The sequence below is a fragment of the Odocoileus virginianus genome, chromosome 12 (genome assembly GCF_023699985.2).
Source record: "Odocoileus virginianus isolate 20LAN1187 ecotype Illinois chromosome 12, Ovbor_1.2, whole genome shotgun sequence".
NCBI lineage: Eukaryota > Metazoa > Chordata > Mammalia > Artiodactyla > Cervidae > Odocoileus > Odocoileus virginianus.
This window is the reverse complement of record NC_069685.1, coordinates 56,478,980-56,487,307: the sequence shown is the minus strand read 5'-3', so window position 1 is coordinate 56,487,307 and position 8,328 is coordinate 56,478,980. Positions and strand designations below refer to the sequence as shown.

The 8,328-nt window shown below is 47.1% G+C and overlaps 1 non-coding gene across 1 annotated transcript; it reads right to left on the bottom strand.

The window, feature by feature from the left end:
- Positions 1–7,902: 7,902 nt before the first annotated feature.
- On the bottom strand, positions 7,903–7,974 carry TRNAG-CCC (transfer RNA glycine (anticodon CCC)). The gene has a single exon. It is a non-coding gene; the product is annotated as a tRNA-Gly (tRNA).
- Between the last annotated feature and the right edge of the window lie 354 nt (positions 7,975–8,328).

Here is an 8,328-nt window from a genome sequence, read left to right as displayed (position 1 = left end):
TGGCTTTATACGTACCTGGTGACAACTTTAACCTGGCTGCCGGGGATTGGGGGGGGGGGGGCGACAGAGGCATGAAGGGGGCTGTTTGGGAAGAGCTGGGTGTTGAAACCTTAGTCCCAAGAAGGTGGAGACGGGAAGAGAAGGGGGCCCTCCTGGCTCCGATGCTTCCCCGGAGTCTGTGGGCTCCAAGGGGAGCGCAGTACTGTTTATGCTATTAAGTGGTGTTGGGGGCATATTGTCAAATACTTGTCTAGCTCTCTGGGAACCCACATTTGCATGTGTGTGTGAACCAGCTGGGAATTGTTTTCAAATGTTGATGCTAACTTCCCAGTTGGGTGGGGCCCAAGATTTTGCATTTCTAATAAGCAGGAGATGTGGGTTCAATCCCTGGGTGGGGAAGATCCCCTGGAGAAGGAAATGGCAACACACTCCAGTATTCTTGCCTGGAAAATTCCTTGGACAGAAGAGCCTGGTGGGCTACAATCCATGGAATCTCAAAGAATCAAACATGAACTGAGCAACTGAGTGCACACACACACACACACACACACACACAGAGCACAACCTGGAATCAGTGTGACCCATAAACCCCCTAAAATCAAATGCAAAATTTTATACATATGTGTGTTTTTCCCAAGAAGCGTGTTGATAGTTTTTGTTCAGATTCTCAAAGAGACTCATAAATAGAAAAAAAAATTGAAAACCTCTGCCATGCACCTCCTCTGTCTGCCTGTCTCCTTTCTAGGAGGCAAAATGAAATCCCTCTAGAGAAGCCCCAGGACATCTTCCTGCAAGCTGGAGGCTCAGGAGAGCTCATGGCTCTGGAGAGGGTTCCGTGTTAGAGACTGCAGCTGCCAGGGTAAAGGTGAAGGCTGGGGCAAGTTGTTGACTCCTCTCCTGCCCAGCAATCTGCCTGGATACCCGGGTGGCGTCCGTGGGTACAGCATCCCTTCCCTGGCTCTCTCTCTCTTCCATCTTGCTCTTGAGCAATGAGAGGCCTAGTCTCACTCTACGGGAAATCTCCGAACATTGGGGACTCTTTATCCGTTTTTCACCCTTGACTTTGCAGCTGGGGAAACGGAGGCTCGGGGTTGGGAAGGAGGATCTTTAGCAACCTACAGTGGGCGCTGGGTGTGCTGCATCAGGTCTCAGTACCCCCAAAGCCAGCCTAGCGCTGTTTCTACCTTTCTCAGCTCCATCTCACCCAGACTTACCCTGACTATGCTTTTATCAACCAGGAATAAAGGCAAATCTGCCAATCCACCGTCAATCCCTGGCTAGAACCCAGAAGATTTTAATGCCATGAACTGCTTTAATGTATTCCTTTAAAAATCCAAAAAGCCCAAAGCTCTCTCTCCACTGTCACCCACTGGACAGTCAGCGGGCTTTATCTGCCAGCACTTAAAAAAGAAAAAAAAGAAAGAAGGGAAGATATTGCCGCTGAAGAAGAATCCGAGGCCCCCGGAATCTTAACAAGGCAGCTCTGTTTCTTATCATCTTCAAAAAGCCTTTATTAAGCCTCTCTGGGCCCATGTGGCCGAGCGAGGCACTTTACAGAATCAGATCAATCAGCGGTCCGTCAGCGAACGTGTACAGCGCACCTACTGTGGGAAACTGGCAATGTGGGGGGTATGGAGGCAGGAAGGCGTGACCCCTGACCTCACGCGAGGGATGCCCAGGATCTGTACTGCCTGAGACGCCACCTAATCCGAGTTAGGGTGGGACAATCACTGGACATTGTCGGGAAGTAGAATGGGAAAAATGGGTCCTCTTGGTTGGAAGAGGACAGAGATTTGAACCCCAGAGCAATGAAAGCCCCCAGCATCCCCTCATTGGAGGGTTGCTGTTTTTATCAGCTCTGTCTCTTTGGGGCTCCTTGGCCATAAGGTCTTCTCAGCGCCCAGCGGAGAAGCCTGGTGCTCAGCAATGCCTCCCAAACAGAGCCCAGTGTGAAGGCCAGAGGAAAAACATTGAATTAAAATACAGATTAGTGGGCACCACAGGGGAGGGGGTTGAGGGGTGAGCAAAATGGGTGAAGAGAGTCAACTGTATTGTGTGGATGGTAACTAGACTTGTGGTAGTGGTTACTTTGTTGTATATACAGATGCTGAATTATAATGCCGTACACCTGAAACTTATAAGAAAAAAATTGCATAGCCAAATTAACAACCAAAAAAAACCTGAGTCCGAAAAAAAAAAAAACTAGGTTAACTTCTATTTGCTCAATGATTTGGATATTCAGAGCACACTCAACAGTGGTCACCTAAGGCAGATGTTGTTGTCTACGTTTTTCACCTGAGGCTCAGAGAAATCACCTGACTTGTTTAAGAGAGGAAAAGTGCTGGCAATAAGTCTGTGTCTGTGCTCAGTTGTATCTGACTCTATGTGACCCCTTGGACTGTAGCCTGCCAGGCTCCTCTGTTCATGGGATTTTCCAGGCAAGAATACTGGAGTGGGTTGCCATTTTCTCCTTAAGGGAATCAAACTCAGGTCTTCAGGGTATCGAACTCAGGTCTTCCTGCATCTCCTGCATTGGCAGGTGGATTCTTTACCACTGCGTCACCTGGGAAGCCCAAGGCCTGTACAACATTTATTGAGCATCTACGCTGTGCCTGGCAAGGTTTTAGACCGCAAACCTATTGAGACAGGAGATAGAGATTATTTTGTGTATTATTTTATCCACAGCATCCTTCTTTTTTATAGCACCTGGCATGTAGTAGCTGCTTATATTAGTTTTCTATTTTGCACAACAAAATCACCACACACTTAGAATCTTGAAGCAATACACATTTATTATTTCAAGATTTCTTTGGGTCAAAAGTTTGTGCCCAGTTTAGCTGGGTCTCCTACCCAGGTTTCACAAAGCTGTAGTCAAGGTGTCCACCAGGCCGTGTTCTCATCTGGAGTCTTGGCTGGGGAAGAATCTGCTTCCAAGACCATTGAAGTTGTTGGAGGAATTTATTTCCTGCAGTTGAATGACAGATTGCTTCATAAAGGTCAGCAGGAGAGAGGCTCTGACTCAGGCAGAGCCCAGTTCTTGTTTTAAAAGTTTTCATCATATTAAGCTAGGCCCACCCAGGTACCTCTCTCTTTGCATTAACTCAAAAATGCATAAATTTAGCATTGTAATCTACAGAATTCCTTCATCTTTTCCATAGTCTAGTGACCAGAAGTAAGCAGTAGGGTGACACCCAACATGTAGGAGGAGGGGATTAAATGAACCTCAGGGCTTAAGAGTCACGGGGGGGGGCCACTCTTGGGTCTGTCTGCCACAGTGCTGGCAGTTATCTGTTGAATAATTAACTGAATTAATATAAAATTATTATATATAATAATACAATATAAAAATATTATTATATTGAATGCATGAGTGAATACATGAGTGAATGACTCTATTAATGACTTCATAAATACTACAGATACAAATAAGAACTAGATCATCATCTGGCTCTAAATATTGCATTCTTTCTCTATAACACATCACTGACCTCATTCCCAGAGGTGCGTTTTAGCTTTGAGATCCTGAATTCTGCAACCCAATGTCTGTTACCTCCTGCCTAAGCCACCAGGACCCAGAAGGCAGGGAACAAAGAACCCCAAACAAAGAAGCCACAAAGAAGCAGGAAACCTATACATCATGCAGCAGCCTCCGTGCTGGAAACCCTGTTGAAGTGCAGACAGCACTTTTATGTGAGTAGAATGGTGGTAATGGGGACACATTTTTAATAAATATTGGCCGCATGAAGGTGTCCGGTAGGAGCTGCTTCCTCACACTCACGCTTGGTCTTGATTACTGACCTGAAGCCGCCTCTCCTGGGAACTGTAAGTTATGTCTTTCCTGGAATTTTGAAAACCATTCCAAGCTCTGATGTGGTTCTTTGCTCTCCCAATGAGAAGTCAAAAGACTTTTTTTTTTTTTAGGAGGGGAGAGGATGGAATGTTGGTCCAACATGAAACACACAGAATTAAGCATCCAGGTTTACAGAGATCTGATAGGTTGATATGAATGACTAACACTCCCCAACATTTGTCAATGCAGGGCATTTTCTAAGTACTTTATGTACACTGAGTCATCTCAGCTTCTCATCAGCTCTGATGTTGGTGCTGTCACTGTCCCCACTGTCTCTCTGATGACATGGAGGCACAGGAAAGGTGAGGTAATGACCTGGGACCATCTGCTTCCTCAGTGACAGAACCAAGATCCAAAACCAGGCAGCTGAGAAGCTGTTCTCTGCTGCTGTCCTTGGGGAGGTGGTGGCTGATGTACTGGCTTGTCTGCTTCTAAATCAGAAGAAATCACTGTCAAAACAAGCTGCAGAATCAACAAGGCTAGTGCATGTCCTAGCTCCACCATCTACTGGATGTGCAACCTCTGATGGTCTGTTCAACCTCCTTGTGCCTCAGTTTTCTCATCCATAAAATGGGAACAAATCAGTCCAACCTCACAGGAGTCCCATGAGGCTTGAAGAACATATGCAAGTATGAGGATTGTGCCTAGAATGTGGTCCCTTCCTCCCTCCCTTCCTCCTTTCCTTCCTCCTTTCTACCAGGCACCCACCCACTCACCCACCCACCCATCCACTAACTTATCCATCCATCTAGTCATCCAACCATCCATCCATCCATCCATCCATCCATCCATCCATCCATCCATCCAGTCAACCATCCATCGATCCACACATACACACATACATCCTCTCCTCTTCCCCACCTTTGTTCCTGTGTCAGTGGTTCTGACCTCCCCCATCTCCTATTTCAGACTCTTAAGTTCACCCCTTGCACTTGAAGGCAAATTTTCTGACCCAAGTCCCCGCAGCCCCTCAGGACACAGCTGACATGTTCTGCCTATCCTTAATCTGAACAGCGTTAGGAACCACCTAGTCCCAAGATCCAGGATCCAGCTTCACTTCCAGATTTGGGGTTGAGGTCCCCACAGCCTCCATCAGCGCCCCTCTGATTTCTCTGGACTTCCTCCCAGCATCTGGCCACTCCTTCCCCATCTGCTGTGTGGGTCACTTTCCTCTGCTCCTTCCTTGGCTGTGGATGCTCCTCAGGCATCTCTCTTGGCTTCCTCCTCATTGTGCATGTTGGGGCTGGACTATTCCCACCACACTCCTGACCATCTGTGCTAGGGCTTTTCTCCATCCTCACCTCCAGATCCAGACTCCACCCTGGACTCCTGCCCAGGAAGCTGACAGAGAGCTGGGCTGCCTGGACGTGTCAACAGGCCCCCTTGCCCTCTGACTTCAGGCTGGGAGTACCAGGGGAGACTGGATGGGTCGGAGCGAGGGAGCACAGGGAAGCTGGGTTTTCTATTCCCTGCTGCTTCCTCCCTGCTGGTCTGTGGGCTGAATGGATCCCTCTTCCAAAGCCTCTGACAGGTAGCCCCTCTTCCTTGGCCTCCGCTCTCATCAGATCCTGGAACCAACCCCATACACGCCCCTTCAGGCCCCAGGGCAGTGGGACATGTCAGCTTGGTTAGGCTGTGTGTGTGTGCTAAGTCGTTTCCGTCGTATCCGACTCTTTGCGACCCTATGGACTGTAGCCTGCCAGGTTTCTCTGTCTGTGGGATTCTCCAGGTAAGAATACTGGAGTGGGTTGCCAGGGTCTCCTCTAGGGGATCTTCCCGGCCCAGGGCCTGAACTCATGTCTCTTATGTCTCCTGCACTGGCAGGCAGGTTCTTTACCATGAGTGCTGCCTGGGAAGCCCTTGGCTAAGCTGTACTGTCCTGTAACTCAGTCACAGGCTCATCGAGGTGTGGCTGTGAAGGTATTTTGTAGACAAGTTCATTTCTAAAATCGGTTGGCACCACCCTCTGTAATGTGGGTGGGCCTTGTCTAATCAGTTGAGACGCTTTAAGAGCAGAAATTGAGATTTGCCAGAAAATGAAGAAATTCTGCCTCAGAGTTGCAGCATCTATACCAGGAGTTTCTAACCTGGCCAAGGACTTAGGAGCCCCCATAACAGTGTAAGTCAGGTCTTTGTAATTGAAACTTTTAAAAATTTTCTGATGGCTCAGATGGTAAAGAATCTGCCTACAATGCAGGAGACCTGGGTTCGATCCCTGGGTGGGGAAGATCCCCTGGAGAAGGGAAGGGCTACCCACTCGAGTATTCTTGCCTGGAGAATTCCATGGACAGAGAATCCTGGCAGGCTACAGTCCATGGAGTTGCAAAGAGTTGGACACAACTGAGTGACTAATGCTTTCACATTTTTGCTTCAGATACATATATACTTTTGCTTCAGATACACATATTATATGTATGGTTGCTTGATTTCTTTTTTTTCTTTGCCACTCCACGTGGCATGGAGGATCTCAGTTCCCCAAGCAGAGATCAAACCTGCACCCCCGGCACTGGAAACACAGTCTTAAACACTGGGCCACCAGGGAAGTCCCTGTGAACATATTATTTGTATTTCTAAATCTTATCACCTACTAGTTCTGTTTCCCTGGAGAAGGCTTTCTGATGCAAGTGGTAAAGGCTCCAATGGGTGCCAGTCCCAGAGAGCTTCTTCTTTATGAGTTTCCTTTCCAGCTCACATTCTTTTTTAAATTTATTTTTTAATGTTTCTTTTGATACGGTTTTAAAATTAATGTATAGTTGATTTATAATGTGTTAGTTTTAGGTGTACAGAAAAGTGATTCACTTTTACATACATATATACCTTATTTTCAGATTCCTTTCCATTTGTTGTTGTTCAGTCATGCGGTCGTGTCTGACTGTTTGCAACCCCATGGACTACAACACGGCTGGCTTCCCTTCCTTCACCATCTCCCAGAGCTTACTCAAACTCATGTCCGTTGAGTCAGTGATGCCATTCAACCATCTTGCCTCCTGTCATCCCCTTCTCCTCCTGCCCTCAATCTTCCCAGCATCAGGGTCTTTTGTAATGAGTTAGCTCTTCGCATCAGATGGCCAAAGTATTGGAACTTCAGCTTCAGCATCAGTCCTTCCAATGAATAGTCAGGACTGATTTCCTTTAAGATTGACTGGTTTGATCTCCTTGCAGTCCAAGGGGCCCTTTTATAGGTTACTAAAAGCTATCAAGTACCTTTATACAATTCTTATCTTTTTTAATTTTGTAAAGAATTTTTTTGATGTGGACCATTTCTTAAGTCTTTATTGAATTTATTTTATTTTTTACAGTATTGCTTCTGTTTTATTTTTGCTTTTATGGCCAAAACGCACAAGGGATCTTAGCTCCTCTACTAGGGGTTGAATCTACACCCTCTGCATTGGAAGGCCAAGTCTTAACTGCTGGATCTCCACGGAAGTCCCCTATATACAATTTTTAAAGGTTGCTTTCCACTTAACATTGTTACAAAATCCGCTCATATTCCCTTCATTGAACTCTCCCCAGTTGCCCAGTTTGGATGTGTATCTGGTTCCTCCCTAGGCCCTGCCTGACACTGTATCAACTTCAGGACAAGGCCGGAGTCCATAATTTCAGCCCAGAGCTCACATCTTCAGCCATGAACCTGGTCACTGTCTCCCCTTAAACATCCTACCCATATCTAGAACTCTAAGCACCCCAAATGGAGCCCATCAGTCTCCTTCTGGTACCCAATCAGGAAACTGGATGCCCCCTCTGCAGCACCCCCTCCACCAATCAGTCACCACCCCTGTCCATTCTCCTTGCCGACCAAATCACGAGGCTAACCATCTATTCCCTGAGTTCCTGCTGTGTGCCCAGAACCACTTTGGGGCTGGGTATCTGGTGATGGGCAAGACAAACAACGTCCTGGACATTCTGGTCAGGAAATAAACAAATGACTATGTCAGATAGTGACAAGGAGGCAAAATGGGAACCCAGGTCTCACTCCAGATTTGATGGTTTAAAAAAAAAGAAAATTATTTATTTGACTGCACCAGGTCTTAGTTGCAGCACCTGCGATCTCATTCCCTGACCAGGGATGGAACCTGGGCCCCTGCATTGGGAGTGCAGAGTCTTAGCCACTGGGCCACCAGGGAAGTCCCCAGAGGCTTTGTTCTTAACTGTGGCTTCTTTTGACTTAGAGTCTCCATGACCTTCCCCATCACAACCAGCTGGCATCTCCTGTTGTTCACCAACAGCTAGTCTTTGGACCAGAACTCGGCTCACCTCATCCCTCTGTTTACTGGTGCTATTTTTCTGCCCAGACCACTGGGCACTGATACTCCTGCTCCACACCCATGCAAACCCTATCCATTCTCCAGATGCCATTCAGATTCCTCTCTCTCTTCCCTAGCTCTTTCTTCTCCTCCTAAAAATAAACCCCCAATGCTCCAGCCCACCCCAAGCTGTCCCTTCCCTGAACCATTTGACCTTGAACAAGTCACTCTCCT